The sequence below is a fragment of the Aythya marila genome (genome assembly GCF_965140915.1).
Source record: "Aythya marila genome assembly, chromosome: 1".
NCBI classification, from domain to species: Eukaryota; Metazoa; Chordata; class Aves; order Anseriformes; family Anatidae; genus Aythya; species Aythya marila.
In genome coordinates this window covers 165,822,976-165,845,350 of record NC_139042.1, presented here as the reverse complement: position 1 = coordinate 165,845,350, position 22,375 = coordinate 165,822,976, and the positions used below count along the sequence as shown (strand labels likewise).

The window sequence follows — 22,375 nt, the reverse complement described above, 5'->3', positions numbered from 1 at the left end:
ACTCCAAGGGAGCTGGCAGGCTGGCTGTTCTTACTTACTGACACACCAGAGTTACTCATGCTTTTTCTGAAATTTGCTTCTCTAATCTAGAACACAACCTGTATTTTTGTTCAGTCATTCCCAATTAATGCTCCAGTAAATATCTGTCTTTTCTTTCCTTTGCATTTTATGTCTTTGCAGCAGAAGGAAATAGTTAATTTTCTGGAAGGCTTGGTAATAATATGACACAGCTTGACACAGACAGCTTAGAGAAACAGAGGAAGATTGAGACAGTGTGCCACAGAGCAGGTGTGACTCTGTGTATTAATTTCTCTAAGGCACTTGCAGCTACCTCTGTTCAAATGGAAGATGTACACAGGGACCAGCACGAAAGCCCTGGCTCTGAACCCTGAGAAGAGGTTGGGATTAGAGCTTTTAGATGAAACCTGTCTGAATTTCAGATCCGTCAATTTGGGAGGGCTCAAATGACAGGGAGAGGCAAAGCTTGAGTTGAACCCCTTCAAGACGTATTTGAGTACAGTCAAGTTTGGTCTGTCACAGCCTGTACCAGTATATTTTATACAGCTAATAAGGAGCACCAAGTTTATAAGGCCTGCTAGGACTATTTTCAGATGTATTACAAACTCTGGGAAGGAAATGAGTTTATCCCATAGCCATTTTCTACATCAGCTTCTGCGTTATTATAAACCATTTCAAAATGGGGGTTTCATAGCATTAATTTTGCATTGCTTGAGTCCCCTACAGCTCTTTACTGATGTCTAGGGTATAACAATAGCAAAAGAGCTAATCCATGTTGTTTTAGCAAGTTTTAAAGTTAATATCAAAATAATACAGTATGCTTCAGATCCATGGACTCTATAGTTCTCAGCTCAAATGTGTTGCCTAACAAGTATCTTAAGCAGACTGACATGAAAATGAGTGATTTCTGGGATATCACAGATACTGAAAGAACCATACAGAAGGCAACATTAACTTGTTACTGACAAGATAGGAAAAACAGACTTTAAAATCTATTATGTTCTGAATCTTTTATTATTTGTGTCATTAGAGATGGTAGCCTGGTTAATTTAGAGTGAGTTGTCGGATGAAATCATGATTTGGCCTTTTTAAAGAGCAGGCTAAGGGTTGATGTGATGTAGTTTGACAATTTCAGGTAATAGCAATTTTGTTCTGCTCCAAAAAAGTTGATCTAAAATTAAAAGTACATTTACCTACTTTGGTAACTGTTCATTTGGCTCCCCTTTTCAACAGCATCAAACAAATTGGTCATCTTTGCATTTAACCGCCTTCACAGTTTGCTTCTGCCTGCTCTTTCACATCACTGCTGCCCTTACCACAACCCTTATTGCCCATCAGTTCCAGTTTTCTCCCTTCTCTCATGCAATCTTTATTCATGAAAATTGTAAATAGTAAAAATCTGCAAAGCTAGTATGCTGTGTTCCTTCAAATCCGGCCTTAAAACTCACCTCAGTTGTGATGCCTGTAAACTGCCAAAGAGAAGCTAAGCAGCTGGTGTGCTGTGATCACTGCTTATTATGCTAATTGTCTGCATGAAACAGTGGGAGTGAAGCATCAAACACCCCTCTGCTGCATGTCCCACTGTCCTTCGGAAGCTGTGGGGGAGGCTGTGGCTGTCTTTGGAGGTACACATTGTTCTTTCCTTAGCTCCTCAGTCTAATAGGGTAATCCAGCCAAGGTCTAATACAGCATGAGAAATTAATTTTTAGCAGAGGATTGCCAACATGATGGGTGTGAAAGCCTCTCACCTCCCCTGAACTGCGAAGAGCCACAGGTGTCCAAATGCAAATCAGAATTTCGTATGAGGTTTTAAGAGATTTGTCCCCAGAACATGTAGATTTCCCGTCTCTGCTTCTATATATGACTGGCAAATTGTCTTTTAAGGAAGTAGCCCTACGTGGATTTTCTTCTTTTCCAGACTTTCACAAAAACCCAAGGTTTTATATCTTGGAGTTTAACAAACCTTAATAAAAAACGGTAAACTTCTTTGCTGCAAATGAAACCAGGTCATTTATTTTATGTAGATGATAAATACACTTATTTGTTTTTCTTACAGACACACGGAATCCTGAATAAACAAAGAGAAGAGAGCTAAGAACACAGTCTGTATTGTGAATAGTAAGTGAATGTTATTTGTACTTCCATTTTGTATTTTTCCTGTTTGCAGTTCTTTTAACAAGTGTAAGAAATTAGTACAGTGAGCATTTCTGCCTTTTATCCAACTCAGTTTCATTTCACAGGAGTAGGTTATTATTAATCCTATAATCACCTTAGGTAAGAAGCCCAGATAATCCGTGCAATGTATCTATATCACTGCCCATACAGAAAATATTGTTATTGCCTTTTTCTTCTCAGTCAAAGTGAATTGTAATGCTAGAAGGTATCAAGATAAAATAGCATTACACTAACATTGGCTCACACCTGAAATTTTGCAGAAGAGTAGTTAAGTTTTGGATCAATACAGACAGATTGTGTTGGGTGGGGACAGGAATGTTATGGTTATGATTTATCACTTAATCACTGATAAGTTGTTCTGAACTGCACTGGTCAGAGCTGTGCTGTTCACTTCCCAGTATGACCAATTGCCTGCAAGCTTACAATGCATGGCTTCATTGTCCATTAAGACAACGAGCTATGAAAATAAGCCATGTTTGTGGTGTGGATGCTATTATCGATGTTGTCCTCTGGAAAATATCTCAGGTTCCTGGTGAAGTACCAGTTGTGATACAGTGGAGAACAGACACTGCTTTTATTGCCAGTCCTAAGTAATATGCCCTGGGAAAAGTAACAGTGTATATTGTTGTACTACATTACTGGGTAACAAAAGGTGGCAATATCCTTTAAGAACCAAAGCAGATAAATGTGTGCTAAGACATTTCTATTAACAGTTCAAACATAACAGTTCCTCTGTGTTACATGCTAATAGAGCCTGATTCTTTGTGGGAGAAGATTGTGGACAGTATGTAACATACTGAGAATATATGCTGTTCAGCACTATTCTACTTTCAGACCATACGGTTGACACTATATTATTCAGTAGAATTGAAAAAATTTATGGTCGTTCATGAAATCCCTACTCATTTATCCAAACTGATGTATGGAACAGACTAGATTTGGGTATAAATAAATCTTGGAATTTTTTTTGGCAAGCATTAAAAATTAAATGCTTTAGTGGGAAAATATATATATATATTTATAAACCTCAGAAGCTAAAAAATGTCTAGTGTCTCTCTGGGCAGCCAAGATCAGCGATATGTTTTAATGTTACATTTAATCAGTCATCATGAAAGGAAATATGTGACATTTCACTGAATCTGAGGGCAACATGTTTGAAAAGCTGGTGCTGTATATATATGACTATTTATACAATGTACCAAACTGTGCTACCAGTAGGCATTTTTTAGCTTATAATGAAGCATTACGGGGAAACAAAAAACAAACAAACAATGACAACAAAAAAGTTTAAAGATCCCTGTCAAAACTCACCTATTTCTCTTAGCTTTCCATTGCTTCTTCTGTCAATCATACTTTCTTTCCATTCTTTCTGTTTTTTCCCTGTCACATCTTGTGGTCTATATTCCCTAAATGTGTCACACCTCTCTTCTTATGTCTTTCCAGTCTTATACCTATATACCTAACCTGCTCCAACTTCATAGTTTTTCCTCACATCTTCCACTCAGTGCCATCTCGTCTTCGTATTTGCAGAGCTGCCCTGCAGTATGTTCCCAATCTTTGGAAAATTTTGAGCTTGCTATTTCTAGTATAAAACAGATACTTTACAGACCTAGAACATTACAGGTGTTACCAATAAATAATGTACTGAATAATACCATATACCTATACATTTTGTGAAGGTTTTCAATATATTGTACTATGAATCAGCTCTAATATTTTTTATTTGTGAAAGATATGGTGAAAGTTTGGAAAGTTGTTTAACGCATGATATACCTTCAAACAAACCAGTTATGCTGTTCTCCAGGATCAGAAGTCTTGGCAGCAGTTGACTGATAGTAACATACATGTATATAAATATTAGTAATTCAAAGCAACTCATTTAACTCAAATGATGTATGCATACAAAAAATCCTGGAGTTGTGTTAGACCTGTTTGTAGAAAGCAAATTTCATTATTGCAAGCACTCTGACTCTTCACTAATATTCCTCTGTCAAGTGGCCAGAACTCACAGGCAGCTGTTTCAGAATAGTGTGGATTTATTTGTGCACAGTGAGAAAAAATTAATCAACTATTATTGGTACTCCATCACATACAAATTCTCTCTTCTGCTAGCAGAATAGGTTGATGGAACCTTTTCATATTGTCCATCAGTTAATTTTATCAGTCATGGTATTATGATTATAAACTACAAATGACCTAACAATGAATATATAATTATAGAAATGAAATTGTACAGTGGTTATTTAACATTTTTAATGTGTAATTTATTAAACAGTCTCTTTGGAATATACATGGGAAATTGGAATAATAAAACAGAAAGAAAATTACTTTTAAATTTCATCCATCATTAGTGAGAAGCAATGTTACTAGCTTGAATCAAGCTATACATTGCTCCATGTGGGCAGGTTCATGTGCGCTACCTTTGGGCCTGCTTAAAACATCCTTCTAAACATTGTTATTCATACACTAAGCTATGTCATTCTTCTGACACTGAGATCAATTAATTGTGCATCCTTGTTTTAAAGGGTTTTTCTTGACTGTTTTCTTGAATTAAAAACTAAATTTCCAAATACCCATTGCTGAATGCAAAAGTATTAGATTACAGATATAGGAAGAAGATAAAATTAATATTAGTTCTTATTAAGAAAATGATAGAATAAAAAAATGGAATGTGAATTATATTTAGTGGGTTTTAATAGTTTTATTTTAAATGCAAGGGTCTTTGTCTGTCATTTGGCTTTGATGCTGCAAGAGGTGAGTCTTTTTTGGAGGGAAAAAATCTCACAGTGTGTTCCACAGAAGGCATTTGTTGACCTAGTGTATTTAGCAGCAATCAAATTTCATCTGTTACATGCTCTGGTTTTTCTTATAATTGACATCTTTGGTGGCTGCTGGTTAATGGCAGCTTCTTCATTATTCTTGGGCAATAAAGAGAAGTTTGGGTAATGTGGCATGGATTAGGAGACTGCACGGCTGAAGAGCTAATGCAAGGCAGGCCCAGCCTGGCTGCATTTGACTGCCATTGGGTGAGGCAAGGCCTGGCCTGCCCACAGTGATTGCATGGGCGGTTTGACTCCAGTACGTGGAGGGGAACTAATTTAGCATTAGCTTATGAGCATGTAATATTACCATTGTTTACCCTAATATCTATTTCAAAAGCCTACTGGCTTTTATATTTTACCATTTTCCATACTATATCCAGAGGTATGTAATGTACCAGAGACAAAGTAGCTAAATGAAGGGTTCCTTGGTTTTGGAAGGGTCAGTTCTGTAAAAGTTGAATTTATGAGCCTTCGAAAGGAAATGAGCCTATGGTTTCTGAATGTTCTCTGCTAATCACAATAATCTTCCCTTACATTACAGTTTCAATCTTTCATTGCAATGCAATAATCTGGAAGCAGCATAGAGGTGCCCTCATTCCCTGTGCTCCCAGGTTTTCTCATTGCCCATTAAAATTCATGTGCATATACTGTAGGCTTGGATAAAAGAGTTCATTTGACTGTTCACACTACCTGAATTCTTTAATGAGGTCTTCCCCTAAATTAGTTTCACTTCTCAATTTTATTTTTTTTTTCCACGGTGGAAGTATGAACTTCTGGCAAAGTGTATAGTAATATTTGCATAGTGTAAGGATTTTTTATTATTATTTTGTCTTGGCTACGATGTTAAGACTATTCAGAGTAGTATATTCTCTGTGACTCATCTGCTTACAAAATTTGGTGCCTCAAAAACTCATTTTTCTTTTTTTTTTTTTTATTGATCGTGTATTACAGCCACAGCTTTGCATTTTTTAATGTGAGATCTCTGACACAGATTTAGATTCTGTAGTGCTTTGAGGTATGCTAGTTATGCAACCTAATTTTGCAAAATGGCTCTGTGTATGTACTTCCCTGGGGCTTCAGTTTAGTTGTCATTTATCATTTTAGCACTGTGAGTGATTACTCTCTACTATTTAATTCGTCTTCTGCAGCTTCTCAGCTTTTTCTTCAATTGGTAAACACATACTTTTCTAGACACATTTTCAAATGATGTGTTTTCCAAGTGCCCCAGAAGTCATGTAATCTTATTTTTCTCAGCTAGGAGTTGAACCATTTAAATAAATTATTGGCTCATATTGTGTCTATTACTTGGAAGTTTTGCATTTCAAATCTGTGTTGCATTTTTCATTTTTTAATGTCACTGTATTTATCTATTCTGAAATATGTGTATTTACTAACTGTATCTCTGTCCTTCAAAAAAATAGCAAAGTAAATGAGCACCTTTTTTAAGTGTAGGAGCCAAAAGCTTGGGCTGATGCTACTGCAGTACTTTAGCCACCTTTGCATGTTAGGTTTCAAATGCAAAGTCTTTGCTAGCTTAATTTGCTTGTTGGAATTTCACAAGACAGTTCCAACATACGCTTTGTTTCTCATCTTATGTACTGTGTTCCTGTACCATAATTTGCTATTTTTAAACATTACATAGAATATCAACATGGCTATGATTTAAACCAGGTTCTTTAAGAGTCACATTCAGCTTTTAATTTAAAAAAATGTTGTTTTGCATTGTCATACTGTGTATACATATGGTGGCAGTTTTACACAATTACTATGGCAACTTCCAAGTATCTACTATAATGAACAGCTTCTGTGATCCACATGTCAAATAAGTTTTACCTTTAAATTTTCCTTTCTCATGTAGTTTTATTTTGATCATTTGATTTTATTTTTTATTTTTTTACTATTTATTCACCAGCTATACTTAAGAGTTGTGATTAAAATCTCTTAGTAGGCAGAATTATACTGCCAACATCAGCAAAGCTGCACTATGATGACACAACTGCTGCTGTGGTTCTGTCTTCAAGTACAGTCAAACAAAATTAGTAGAAATCTGGTGTTGTATGTTTTTGGGGGACAGTTTGGCATTCTTTTTTGTGACAGAGCTTTAATCAATATTTATCTTTTGCTTGTAATTCTTACTGTCTTTGCACAAACCCCTTCTAAAGACTACCAGGTTTGCTTTGGTAATTCATGGTAGGTGAATTCCAACCCATGTTTTGTAGAACATCAGAGATAGCCGGTTCTATCACTATTCTTGTAGTGAGTTAGCTTTGACAAGGAACGAAAAGGATATTGTTTCTTGTCAACTCACCTATTTGGCATTTATGATTAACTCAAAAAATAGCTAATACAATACCGGTGATAACATACAGAAAGGTTAAAGTGATTCCCACCCATGGAGTTTGTACTAGCCAAATAACATTATTTGGCAGTTTTGGATCCTCTCCAAGTGTGATTTTGTTCTTCAGTGATGATTTTGTTTCCTTCTTTTAAAGTTTCACGCAGTAAATCTTATTTTGAAGACATATAGCCATCATAAACATCACATTTTGACAGCTTTTCTTATGTGAATGAAACTCATTCAAGTCAGTCTATCCAGAAATAAAAAGATGCATCTTAGACCTGTTTACAATGATATCTCTAAGTTACTAGTATATTGACAGTATATTTCTCAGGATATGTGAAGAGAAGAATAATAGGAAATTCAGTTACTTTCCTATGTAAATAAAAATGTTTTTCAAATCCATTACCAAAGTCAGCATATCAGTTTTAGTAAAATACATGATAGACACTTGATAGAATTTATACCAGATTAAAAATGTATTTTATGATAGTAATCTTAAGTATTTATCTTGCTAGCTGAAGTGTATGAACATTTGCTTTAAATTTTTCTTTTTGCAATAAATACTTTGTAAAAAATACTAGTAAAATTCAAAATTAAGTGATTTTGAAAAGCATTATTCCTTGCTTTAGTCATGTGAAATTAAGATAGTGTTGTGTGGTTTTTTGTTTGTTTGTTTTTTGGTTGGTTGGTTGGGTGGGTTTGTTTTGTGTTTTTGTTTTTTTGTGGTTTTTTTTTTGAGATTTTATTGCATAAAACTACATCTACAATTTAGGAGTGCACTGGAATATATAGAATATATTGGTAGTAGAACTGTAACGTGCATCTGTTGCTGTAGTTTCAATTTTGAACAGTAAGCTAAAGAGGCAAGGGTGTGGTTTTCCTGGAAGAGGAGCCTCCATACAAGGGTTTTTACAGCAAACTTGGTTGATATATTTACTGCTTGTGACTTTTGTAGCTACATTAATAAATGCAACAATGATTTGTGCTGAAGGCATATGTTTTTGAGTATTGTGGTTATAACACACATAACATGTAGGTCATGTTCCCAGTCTTAACCACTAAAAAGCTTTAGTTAAGTCATTAGGCCATTCAGATTGTTTCTAAATGAGCTATATATTTGGGAGTTTTCCTCATTATTGCCTTATTTCCATGACCATGCTTCAGTTTCTCCAAAATTTAAAGATTAAGAAGTGTATTTTTAATTGAAAAGTGAGATTTTTATGCAATCACATGGATCCAGAAGTTGGAGCTTCTAGGAATAACTCCCAAAGACTTATTGCAAAGTCTGGCAATCCTGTGTAAAATGCATGATAGCCTGGAGGTCTCTGCTAGTACTGTACAGCAGTACACTTTGATCTTTCCAATAATAGGTCTCCCAATACCTTTTCATTTCTAAGAGAAATAGTGCCCAGGCTGCTCTTATACCATAAGTCTATTTCACCCATACTTATAAGTTGTGATGGCAAGTGAGAACATTTGTTTTAGAAAGAAGGATGAGGAGAAAAAAGGAGTAAGATGTCATTTAGATTGTACAACCTTAGCCATTCTTAATGGGATTTTATTCTTAAAATTTGTCACCATGTTTGAATCTTTAGTTTAAATGAAATGCTTAACATCAACAGAGTTTATTTAAAGATCTAATTTCACTTCAGGGAAAATAATTTTAGGAACTTTAATCTGCATTAAACTATTAGTTATTTAACCACTAGCTATTTAACTGGTAATAGTTTATCCTGCAGATAACAATGATTCCTTTTGGAGAGTTATGCTCTATTGGGCAAATATGCATTGAGGGAGGTTTTAAAAGGGAATTACATCTAAACTTTATAATTATGTACTTAGACATTTCTTAAGGAGAATAGAAGCCATGGCCATTCATACATAAAGTGGTATATTCTTCAGAAAGATCTAAATGTTTGCAGAACACAGCTATTCTTGTAACAAGGAATTGTTATGTCTCAGATGCTATATCACTATCATTTTTGTATTTTTCTCTGAAATTTGCCTATTTGCAGTCTCAGTGTCTGGAGCTATGACCTGTCATTGTAGACATTCTAGTTGCACTATGGAACCAGTCCACACTCCAGTCCTTAATGGACTAGTTCTATATCCATTTAAAAATAATAGTAAACTCTGAAAGAATTTGAAACCAGACTGCCTTTTAAGAAACAGTTGCTCAAAAGAAAGTAGGTTATATATAACGTCTATGATACCATCATTAGCACACAAAAATGTTGCAAGCTTTCTGTACAATTTTCACCTGTATTTTAAAGGCTGTTTCATCCCTAAGTAATACTTGTTGTTTATATTTGATAATCTGCTGGGTACGATCATTATAAAAAAGATGGAGAGCAACTTTTTGCTCAATCAGAGCTAATGATAGGACAAAGGGCAATGGTTTTCAACTAGAAGAGAGGAGATTTAGGTTTGAGGTTAGAAAGAAATTTTTCCCTCAGTGGATGTTGAGGCACTGGAACAGGTTGCCCAGAGAAGTTGTGGATGCCCCATCCCTGGAGGTGTTCAAGGCTAGGTTGGACAAGACTGTGGGCAACCTGATGTAGTGGGTGCCCATGGCAGGGGGGTTGGAACTAGATGATCTTTGAGGTCCATTCCAACCCAATCCATTCTATGATTCTATGATCTTTAAGGGGCCTTCCAACGCAAGCCATTCTATTATTCTATGATTATACTGAATCACAGCTAGATTTCCACATGTGCTAATTGCCCTTGAAGCTAAATCAGTGACTTCAAGCATGTGGAAAGCTGTGCAGTGCTATCCAGCCCCATCATGGATCTTACACAACGGCTTTCACAGCTCTCTGACATTCAAGAAGCATGACAGCTGTACTTTCTGGTTTTATTGAGGGCTGTCCTTTGTAGTTGATCAACAGAGAGACTACAGCTTGCCCCATCTATTTGTGGCAGTATTAGTAGGGATCACAAAATCACAGAATTGTCTAGGTTGGAAGAGACCTAAGATCATTGAGTCCAACCTCTGACCTAACACTAACAGGTCCTCCACTAAACCGTATCGCTAAGTTCAACATCTAAATGTCTTTTAAAGACCTCCAGGGATGGTGACTCTACCACTTCCCTGGGCAGCCCATTCCAATGCCTCACAACCCTCTCAGTAAAGAAGTTCTTCCTAATATCCAGCCTAAAACACCCCTGGTGCAACTTTAGCCCGTTCCCCCTCATCCTGTCACCAGGCATGTGGGAGAACAGACCAACCCCCACCTCGCTACAGCCTTCTTTAATGTACTCATAAAGAGCGATAAGGTCACCCCTGAGCCTCCTTTTCTCGAGGCTGAACAAACCCAGCTCCCTCAGCCACTCCTCATAGGACTTGTTCTCCAGACCCCTCACCAACTTCGTCGCCCTTCTCTGGACTCTTTCGAGCACCTCGACGTCCTTCTTGTAGCGAGGGGCCCAAAACTGAACACAGTACTCGAGGTGCAGCCTCACCAGAGCCTAGTACAGGGGGACAATCACTTCCCTAGACCTGCTGGCCACACTGCTTCTTATACAAGCCAGGATGCTGTTGGCCTTCTTGGCCACCTGAGCACACTGCTGGCTCATATTCAGCCGACTGTCAACCAATACTCCCAGGTCCTTCTCCGCCAGGCAGTTTTCCAACCACTCATCTCCCAGCCTGTAGCTCTGTGCTGTGGATCATACCACTGTCCTGAATATTAAAGCCCTATCCTGAACTAGAGGGAAGGGGGTTTGTACTTCTCAGGAATTTTTTGGCGTGATTGCCAGAATTTCCTTTTTCATTAACTTGTTTCTCTTTTGTGTCACATTTTAACTATGTTTTTCCAAAAAAGAGCTTCAGTTAACTAACTTTCAGTTAATTTGAGCATTCTTTTTCCCATGACATTTTGCTTCACAGCTTGAGGAGTCTTATGTAGAAAAAAGTACTTATGCCATTGAAAAACTCAGATGTCTGATACTGAAATTTTCCAAGGATATTAGCTAGTGGACCTGTGGAATTTGCTTAAGCCTCCTGAGTCTCTTTCCTTTTAAAACTGAATGTGGTGGCACATAACTGTCCAGGGGGATTGGAATTCACTCCTGCAGCAAATCTGCTAGTATTGCTACTGCCATGAAATGAATGAACCAATGAGCATCCAAGTATTGCAAAGACCTTGAAGAGCTACAGATGTATGTACTGCTATTACTTACTGTTACTCTTTCAGATGCAGAGGTTGTTCTGAATATTGCTTTGTCTAGTAGTGCATGCTTCCTAGAAGATGCCATCATGTTGGTCTGTTCAATAAATGTGTTCATCAGTACCTGATTATTTTTGAAGGATGTTAAAAGAAACTGAGATTATATCTGTTGTTAAATAAATGTTAAATAACTATAAACAACTATTTATTTTTTCTAGTGTTTTCTGAACTTGAAAATGCCCACGTAAGACAGTGAACAAATCCTACAAACATCAGACTTTCTTGCTTCATTTTTTACCCATATAAACTCTCTGCCTTCCTTACTCATTCTTCTGGGAAAACTCAGCAGACTTTATATGCCTGAATTATGGGAAGAAGAGGAAATTTCTGGTATAATATCCTAATCTGCTACCTGGTACTATAATATCAAGTCCCATATTGTTTCTGATTGTCCTTTTGCCTTTCATTTTTCTTTATATTCCCTTTGCGGTTGTATTATTTGCAGCTCTGTCTGAATCTTTATTCCCCTTCTAGAACTACCTTGGCCGTAGTCTTCTGGAAAAGATCCCTCATTTCCCAGTGTCACGTAATTTGTCTTTACATAGTTTCCATAGTCCTTTATCTTCTTCTAACAGGGATAAAATAAGGCTTCTTTCACCTGACATCTGCTGGAGTGCGGTGGGGAGGCTGTGACTGACCTTGCAAAGAGGTACTCAAGCTGGGCCAGTACCTGTTCATGTAGCTGTGTAACTAGGCAGAGAGAGAGCAGTTGCTTTTTATATATGCCTTCCTTCCTTCTGGTGCTCTTACTGTCATGCTATAGAACGGTAAGGGAACACGGGGTTTCTATCTACTCCAAGTGTTTCTTTCTTTGACGTAATCCCAGAGTTCTTTGGACATTTCTCTATCTCCATCATCAAACTGTCTTTGTAGCTTTGTTTCTGCAGCTGCTTCCTTTTCTACATTCTATGGGCACGGGGCTACAAGCTTACATTGCCCCAGTTAGAACACTTTGCTGATAGGTGATACATTAATACATTATCCGCCTTTTTGTTGGTAGTCAAACCTTAACTTTGGCATATAGTACTTTCCCTAATTTATCTGTGTATGACACATTGTTTTTGATCCGTTTGATGAACCGCTGTTTTCTGCCGATTAGATATTTTAGTAAGAATTAAAAAAAGAAAAGAAAAGAAAAGAAAAGAAAAGAAAAGAAAAGAAAAGAAAAGAAAAGAAAAGAAAAGAAAAGCTTATGCTTCTTCCTTTTCTTCTTGTGTGTGTGATCATTTTGTGACCATTCTGTGTCTTTCCCTCTTGTGCTTGCTCTCTTGTGCTCTTTTTCTCTATTTCACTGGAGTGTTATGTCCTTAGTTGTCAAATAGCTCCTTCTCAGCTGAAGTTCCAGTGCTGAATCAAAAGAAATCAACCAGAAGCTCCAGAAAAATGTTTCATTTTCACAGTGAAACTGAATTTTAAGAGTCTTGAATGAACAAAAGTATATTACTAAAAGAAGAGTATGAGGTTTGTGAAAAGGGATCTCCAAGATTTAGCATACGAAACCAGAAATGTTATGATAAGATTATGAAACCTCGAGGGGTTATTTGAATGAGGCGTTATTTGGTTGTTTCTACAGAATAAATAAAGCTCCATCTTATTAATCCTAAGTGCCCTTTTATTTGTTGCAATATATTAAATCAGGGCTGCAGTATCTCTTCAGCATTAGCTTCCCAGAAACAGCAACACCAAACTGCAACTATCAGTCAACTAGGTGATACAGATACAACGCTGAAAATACATGAGTGATAAAGCAAGTCACTATTTTTTCCAGAAACAGCACATCCATTTCTTTGCGGTACCAACAGGAGATTAAAAATAAATAAATAAATAAATAATAATATATACAGATGCACATGTATAAAAACAGTTGAACAACCTGTTTACTGACTAATAAACCACTTTCATAGGTTAAATATTGGTGAGCAAAGGAGAAAGCAAGACAGGTTAAAAGTTACAGTGTCATGAATTGCATGGTATACATAAAGCAGTTCACACTCTAAGAACTGTATGACAATTGTGAATCACAACTGCTTAAAGATGTCCTGGCTACTAGGAGAAATTAAGGCATTCTCTGGGGATTCTGTGTAAAGTTGACTGAGATCTGAGTAGAGCATTTCTATTACACCCAACAGTGCTGAGTGGCTAAACATAACAGGTGGCTTTCAAGGTGTGAATCAGCATGCAGCATAGCTGTCCCTGTTCAGCCTTGCCTATTTGTAGACATTCTGGTTACCAAAATGTTGCTTCATCAGTTTATTAATTTAGGAATACAATATAAATGCTGTCACAACTTCTTTAGCAGAAGATGCCTATGAAAATTATGACAGGGTAATTGGACAATTCATTTAACAACTTGAAACTCAGAGATTTAAAATGAACTGAGCTGTGTCAGTTGATTATATACTATACTGCAACCTGCCTTATGGGGGTTTCCTCAGAGTGGATTTAGAATGCTTTACAGGAGATTGTGGTAATACAAGGTGGGTGTTTTTTTTTTTCTTTTTTTTTTTTTCTTTTTTTTTGCCTTTTTTTTTTTTTTTTAAGTGAATTGAAGAGCAATTGCTACTTCTCATGGGACTAAGTGGGAGGAGCAGGTGAACCGTGGGCTCCAGTCACAATTCTAGATGTCATAATCAAACAAATATCAAACCAGTACCAAGAGAAAATCCCAAAAATTAGAAAATGAGAGAAGTCTGAATGTTTCTAAATAAGGGCATCTACCTTTCATGATGCTGACTTCTTAATTTCAATTTTCATGTTTTTACTTGGTGTGATGCCAGTAGAAAGAAGGATTTGTTCATTTATTTTTTCAGTGACCAGAAATTTTTCTCAGCCACTTACAGTTAGAAAATGTTACACTGTACAGGACAGGGAAAAAAAAAAAAAAAAAAAAAAAAAGGGCTTTCAGTGATAATACAGAGGAAAAATAGTGAAGGATCACAGTTATTTATCTTTAAAAGGGATCTCCATAGTAACTGCATTTATTTAGGATTCTTAATACATGTATTGTTACCTCTTCTCTGACTGGGTGAAATTTATTTGGTCACCTAGAATTTAATGTGACTTGTACCATTGATTTCTCTCAGAAAGGGCAAGAGATTGAAATTAAAGAAATAAGGGTGAGCAGATATATCTGGAAACTATCACTGAGAAAGTGATGAGTAAATGCATGCAAGTTCATGATGTTCTTTGGTAAGATAAGAGGTAATAGTATTATAGGTAAGAAAAGACTAGGCCCAAATTATGTTCTGAAGATAAAAAAAAAAAGGTGTCATGAAAAGAACATTTTTTACATGTATCAGTTAGCTATATTGGTAAACAAGAGCAATGACAACTTAGAGCAAGAAGAATGCAGGTGAAGGTTTTGTCAACGTGCAAGTAAGCTCCTCAAGATACCCTGATGAAAAATTGCTGGTAGTTGGTTTTCCCTTATGGTAGCCTTGACCTGCTGTATATTCTCTGTAGAACTTCTGCCATTTTCACCCCAAATAAAAGTAGCCATTCAGAAAGTTTAGCATTTTGCTTTTTGATTGTGCCTGGTTAAAAAAAAAAAAAAAAAAGTAAAAAGTAGAAACGTGAAACATTTGGCAGTGACAAATGGTGTCTGATCTGTAGGCACCATTTGTTGTACTCTGAAATGATGTAGAATGCTATCTTGTTCAGATGCTTTCACAGCTAGGTGTCTGTAGCTTATATTGTTGCTTGTTCACAGAGTAAATGGTTTCACGTGTGTTTGGGATGTGTAGGTTTTGTATGGTGTTTTCATTATAATTCAGTTGGGTTTGGGGAAACATCACTCATTTTCTATACCTTTATGGAAAGCATGCAGAATTATCTTGACTCTACAAGAAACTATATATTTCTGTGTATTAGGACTTGACTTTTGTTTTGTTTTGTTTTGTTTTGATGGGAGCTTATCCACAGCTTGATTGCCCTGTCATTTTCTGGTGCTTCTGGGGCAGTGATGCTTCTTCTGCAGCCTGAAATTTACAAACCCATCACTTTTTTTTTTTTTTCCTTTATTTTTTCCTCTGGAACAATGAGTTCCAGTCTTAGAACAAGACTTCCCTCAAAGAAATGCGAAGAGTGAGAGATTTGCAGCTTTGCTTTTGGATGGAGTTTCATATATCATTATTGTTAATTATCTTATCACCTTGTGATAGTATCGTAAAAAGTACTAAGCAGACTGTATAAAATTTATAAGAATTTACATAGTACCATAAACTAAAGTATTCTGCTAAGATTCAGTCACCCTCCTTTTGTTGTGTATGCCTGGTACCTTATTAACTCATAAGCAATGCAGTCTCCAGATTAGAGTTCTAAAAGATAACCTATGAAATCAATTAGTCTTGTACAGAAAAGGCAAATGCTTGAAATGGAGGAGTCTGGCAGAAGCCTCACTGATAAAAACAGTGGCAACTGTGACAAGGGAATCCTACATAAGGCTTATCTGCTAGCATAATTTACAATGTATAGAAATGTCCACCGAAAAAGTGCTAGTTGGTATGGGGAAGTTATGTGGGTAAACATCACATTTCTATTCCCTCTTGGCTTTTTCATGAAACTCTTATTTAATTTTCCAAGAGAAGGCAGTTTCTCTTGTTCAGTGAAGTATAAAGCACATTTCCACTGAAGTTAATAGCTGTTGCTAGGTAAGATGTGACTTCTGGCTGGGTAAGCCTTACTAATAAAGAAGATGAGAGCCATTCTAGAGGCTCTTATTCCTTTCGATTATGATAGTTTTTTCTTTTTTTTTTTTCTTTTTTTAATGATTTCTTTGATGTTTTTTGTTTTGTCTTTTTTTTTCTTTCTTTATGCTTGATATTACATTATTCTTGGTGTTACTCATCTTACTATTTGAGTTCTTTACTTTTAATAGTTTATTCTGTGCTTACTGTATTTGGAGACACAGATAGATCTTGGTTAGTGTCTATATCTATATTGTCTAACTTTATGAACCTTTAAACTTGAGATCTTGAAACAGCTTCAGGAATTTTTCATGATTGTTGTATGTGCCAGGAGATCCTGTACTTTAAGGAAATTGGCTTTCTATTTCTCAGTCTTCACTACAAGATAGGCAGGTGCCAAAGCTGCCACGTCCCTTCCAGGAAGTCAGATAGCATGTTGTAGTTTACGTTTGGTTGCTCCTGCACTCTCATGCCACTTATGCAATTGTCTTTATGCCTGGTATTGGAAACACACACAGCATTTTTTCTGGTGCTTATGGTGAATATCATGTTATCAAGACAGGCAGTCACTTCACCTCCAGGTTACAGTAATGCCCCTTTTTAAACTAGCAGCTGAGCATTATTTAAAAAGAGACCATTAGGTGGCCTTTTATCAGAGATTAAGCCAAAGATCCAGATCAGATCCCAAACACTCTGTGATGCCTCTGAACTATAATGACTGAAATGGATGCATTTGTCCCAGCAGAGCTGTCATGACACACGGGTAAATTTTTTAGCTTTTTAATTAAAGATACTTTTAGGTAGGACTAAATAATCTTTTCCAAACTGAATAACTGTATGATTCTATGTCTGAGATAACCTAACCAAAATAGTTCTATTAATTAGCTTCTTATCATTTTTTCAGTTGCTGGCCATTAGTAAATATTTGGTTTCTTCAAGCCTGATTTCTCTAGGTGGGTGATTTAGGTATTTATAATTATGGGAGAAGGCATTTGTTCATTTCCATGTTTTTTCTATGATATCTTATAGGACTTTCCAAGTCACATTGCATTTTTAAAAATAAATGAATAAATAAAGAGGAGTTGAAGGAATATAGGAACAATTCACACATCTATATGTGAAACTTTGAATTTGTCCCAAGATGATGTCTTAGCTACCGACTGTGAGAACCAAAATTGACTTTCCATACAAAAAGAGTTATATTCTGTAATTCTGTGAATTTCTCCAACTGTTGCTTAAAAAACCTGTTTTTATTTTTTCAATTTATGACCATGTTTTTATAAGTCTGTTTACTGTAGGGCATGTTCATGGTCTCTTGAAATGTCAGGACATAAAAAGGAGTGAATAATGGGCTTCAATAGAACTGGGAATAATAGGTAAAAGCCCTATATCAGAAGTCACTAGTTGTTTTCTGGGGTGTGTATAATTATCTCTGTTTCAGTGGGGGTAACCTGCAGCTGTGAAAAAGATCAATTATTATTGCCTACACTGTTATTTTCTGTTCCACAGTAAACGTTAAATTCATTCTTTATCCCTAAATTAATATTTTATGTCAAAGCTTGGGGAAGAAAGAAAGGGCTTTGTAGGGGGAAGAGATGAAGTGTATATGTATAATTGAAAGCTGCACTGGAAAGGACATTTTGGTTAATGCTGGTTCCCATGGTTACTTGCAAATAATTATGCAATTTTAAAAACACAAAACTTTTTTTGCAATCTTACTTCCAGGCAGATGTGTCCAGCAGTTAATTATCGTTAGCTATGTAAGAAGTAAATTACCAGCTTTGATCTTTAAATTTCGTCTTAGCCTACATATTTTACACCTGTGCATACTGCATTTTTATCGGCTTTACTAAGATTAGATTTCCAAGTTAGGCAATTTTGTCTGGCTTAAATAATCTTATCAGTTTGCTATCGGTTTATTTTTACCTCCTCAAGTTTTATAGTAAGCTATGAATACCTGTTACTGTTTTTTCAAAACAGTATCCATTATACATTTAAGAGTTTTGGTCTTTTCTCTTAGGGCCTTTTCTTTATTATGATGTACCTAATTTTATTAAAATCATTCAGCTCATGGAAAGCACAGTGATGAAAATGGAGTCTGCCATGAAAGTTGGTCATAAGAGAACACTGTTCTTTTTTGTTTGTTTCATTAATAACAAATATAAGTTTATGTTGCTAATAATAGTAGTAAAACAATTATTATATTTTTAATACCATATTAATGTGATGTGAAAAATAAACCAATTAGATTCAACTGCCCACGTTTTCCTAAATGAAACAAAACTCTGTCACTGTTTTGCTTGTATAGCTTCCCTACATGGCCTTGGAACTGCACAACACATGTCATTGCAGAATTAGGGTAGTGCAACAGGTAGCTTAAAACTTACACTGATCACAGTTCTGATCTTCTTTTCCATACAGATTTTTACACTTCTGATCTGTGATTCTTAAATACTACTTTAAGAATAAAATTATACAAAGAAGCATTTTCAGATTTTTTTTTCTGTCTAGATATGTGTTAAATTTTTATGTTTGCAGCATTAATTTAATTATTAGCCAAAAATAGGCATAAGAAGATCCTTTGTTTCATATCAACCCCACTGGTTTCCTATGTCTATGTTTCTTTCTTGTCTCTTTTTCATCAAGGCACATTAACATCACATCACTGTTTTTGTAATTAATGCCTGTGATAAAACATTCTATTCAACCATTTTATAAAATTTTATTTTTAAAGCATAGTAATCAGTTTCTATTTAAAATAACTACTCTTTTCCAGCATAACACAGAGATCTGGAATGCAGCAGTTCTTCACATAGAACTTTGAGCATTTTCTTTTTACTTGAGTATTTTCTTTTTCAAAATCTTAGTAACAAGCTTTCCAATTACCAAGAGATGTGGTGGTGTTTTCAGGATGAGGATAAATCATAAAACTATGAGGATGAGGAAATATTGCTTTGCCACAATACTTTTTCCTCATTTGCTTAGAAAGGCATGATGTTCAATATTTATATTTTAATCAAAGAAAGTAATTGCAACATTAGTATGAGGATTGTGGATAGAAGTGTTCTGAATAAAGTTTTGTTTTTTTTAGCAGTATGCGCTTGAAGATTCTATCCAAGAAAACCAACTGAATCCAGGGATTTTCAAAGTAAAATGTACAATAGATTCATTAACAAGTATGTTAAATAACAAGGAAGGAAGAAAATTATGTACTCATCATGTTAGAATGTGAAGTCTCAGTGACAATTGCAGGAGTCAAGAAAGCAATACCTTGTCAAAATGCAGCTGTGGCATTGGAACTAAGATGTCATGGGAAAAGATTCAGAAGTTTCCAACTGGGCCTTCCACAATCAATGCAAAGAGGGGAGCTGATGTCAGTAGGTGTCTCTGGCAAAGGAAGTAAGAGAAACTCCTCTTTGCTTGAGAGGGGAAACACAAGATTAGTTTAAGACAAGGAAAGAGGAAAGATCTTTGGTGAAGAGTATCTTTTTAAAGTATAATCAAAACAATGCATCTCTTTTTCCATTTTATACCTTTATGACAGTAAATCTATGTGTTTAAGGTAATGTACTTTATCCTGAAGTTTCTTCTGATGATAAACCTGAATAGTTTGATACACGAAAAACATTCCATCCCATCAGGTATTGTCATGGTTAAGAGGTTATTGCAACATCAACATGTACAGCTCCTGCAGCCCATTCTTGCAAGTGTCAGAGTTGCTTATGAATGGTTTGAAGAGCAGACAACACAGAGATCTAAGAGGAGATACAACAATTGGCCAATAATCAGGTAATATTCCCACTATGTGACCTGGTAGAGTTCGCTGGACTCTTAAACTGTAGAATCACATAATCACTCAGGTTGGAAGGGACCTTGAGTTGTCTTGCAGACTGGCCTGTTCAAAGCAGAATCAGCACTTTGTCCAGTCAAGTCTTGAAATACTTGTAGAGTGGAGATGCTACAATCACTGTGGGCAGGCTGTGTCAATGCTTAACTGTTGTTTTTGTAAACCTCCCTGTTTCAATTTATAATCATTGTCCCACAATGTTTTCCCATGGTGTACATCATGTACAAATAAGCATCATTATGATCCAGAAATACAGCTTACTTAATAAGTCTGACATGCAATAGCAACAATGAAATAGTCTGTCATATCATGTTTTGAATTAATATACAGGATATACAAATTTAGTGATATAAAAATTAAAAATGTTTTTAAAGACAAACCCCAGTAACTTTCTGAATATAAATTTTCAATAATTTTATTTTCAAATATTTATTTCAGGGAAGTTTCATTCAAAGTCAATATAATTTTGCAATTTTTTTTTAATTATTTTTTTTTCTCTCTCCAGTGGAAAAGTTCCCTGGCTAAAATGTGCAAAAACAGATTCTCAGAAAGACAGCTTAAAAGCTCCCCTTACAGCTTTTCAGAGCTTATGCTTTATGACAGCACATCTGGGCTGAATTATGAAAAATATATTTGGAATTGCCATTCAAGCAAAAGGAAAATTCTTTATCACCTATAGATCCTGTATCAGTCTGGAAAGTACCCATTCTGAAACACTGTGGGGAAAAAAAAAAATAATAATAATAAAAAAAAAGTAAAGCATGTCTGGATTTTGGTCATATTAATGAAAGGGGATTATAAGCTTTGCTATCATGTCAGGTTTTTCAAGTAGGGGATACAAGAGTGACCATGCAGCTTTGTAGAGTCAGTTCCAGAGGGGAGTGTGTCATCCTTTTTCTGTCAAAAGCCATCAGTCTTATGATGTTGTTGTTACTAGAAGTAGCTAGATTCTTAATAAGCCTTAAATTCAAAAAGCTGAATAAGGCAGCTTTCACTAAAATAAATAGATAAATAAATTTCGCTTTCTTTGTTCTGCATTTGGTTTTCTACATTGTGCTGCTTCCCTTCAAAACAAATTTCAACTGAGGAATCTTTTTATTCCATTTTAAGTACTCAGTTTATGATCTTCCATTTCTCTCCCCTCCTCACCCCTCCCCTCATATGTACTTTCCCTTTACTTCTATTCTCAGTATTTTCTCTTTCTATACTATTTTTGTTCCATTATCTTTTTGCCCCATCCCCTTCATCAGTCATGTTTCAGCTAAAGCATGAACAGAGAACCCATTTTACCCCTACAGATGTAGACTGAATGAAAAAGATCTTGAGCTTTCCTGAGCATAGGAATTACCTTATAGACTACCACAAGCTGGCTCAGAAAAATCTTGTTGTCTGTCAGGCTGGAACAACTAAACCCAGTTTGGGTAAATGAATTTTCAAGGTACACTACACTGGGCAACAGAAACAGAATGCTCCATAACCCTCAACATATTTATTGAGTGCTACTTGTCAAACCCAAGCTGAAATGAAAATTAGCTTGCCACCTCAGTTCCCTTGTAAATGCTACTGGACATTTAAAACATGGGCTTTGTTCAACTAAATCAGTTGCTGTCTGGTAAATTCTTATTGCTCATTCTGTAAGTAATTTGTTCCTGTTTTTACTTTGGAAAGAAGAGTAGCTCACTGTGGTTGTTGTTCCCTAGGTTTCTAAATGGACACTAACTCTAGTTTCTTTGTATATATTGTGAAATCTCGAAAAAGATGGAAACCAAACCCCCTTTTTCAACCACCTCGTCAGCACAAGTCAAGGCATTCAAAATTCACAGACTTGGGCCAGTTTGGTTTATAAAGACTCAAAAACTAAACCCTGTATTCTTTTAGAACTGTTTGATGAAATGTCCATGATTCAATTTACAGTTATTTGCATTGAAATTATATTTGGACAAATTGAATGTTTAAAATGGGTTACAAATCAATATGCTTTTAGTGGCTTGAAAAAATGGTCTTAATTTTTTTATTTATATGTCTGAATAAATTTAATAATAATTCGATGACTGCTGCAGGTGAGAAAAGACATAGAACAATCTCAAAAAAAATCTGAATACATGATTTCAGTATTGTCTAAAAATAATGCAAGTGAATTCTGTGCTGTCATAACTTATTTCATTGTGAATTAGTATTATTCTTCATATATGAATAACAACAAAGTAGAATGGAAGGTTAGAGAATATATAATGAGTATGAAAAGACAACCAGTA

The 22,375-nt window shown here is 35.6% G+C and overlaps 1 protein-coding gene across 3 annotated transcripts in view; it reads left to right on the top strand.

Moving 5' to 3' along the window:
• SYT1 (synaptotagmin 1) overlaps positions 1-22,375 on the top strand; it is a 356,515-nt gene that overhangs the window by 121,680 nt on the left and 212,460 nt on the right. For all 3 annotated transcript variants that reach the window (XM_082756418.1, XM_082756416.1, XM_082756417.1), the window contains exon 2: positions 2,075-2,136. The gene's annotated coding sequence lies outside the window, so the exon portion shown is untranslated. The remainder of the gene's footprint in view (positions 1-2,074; positions 2,137-22,375) is intronic.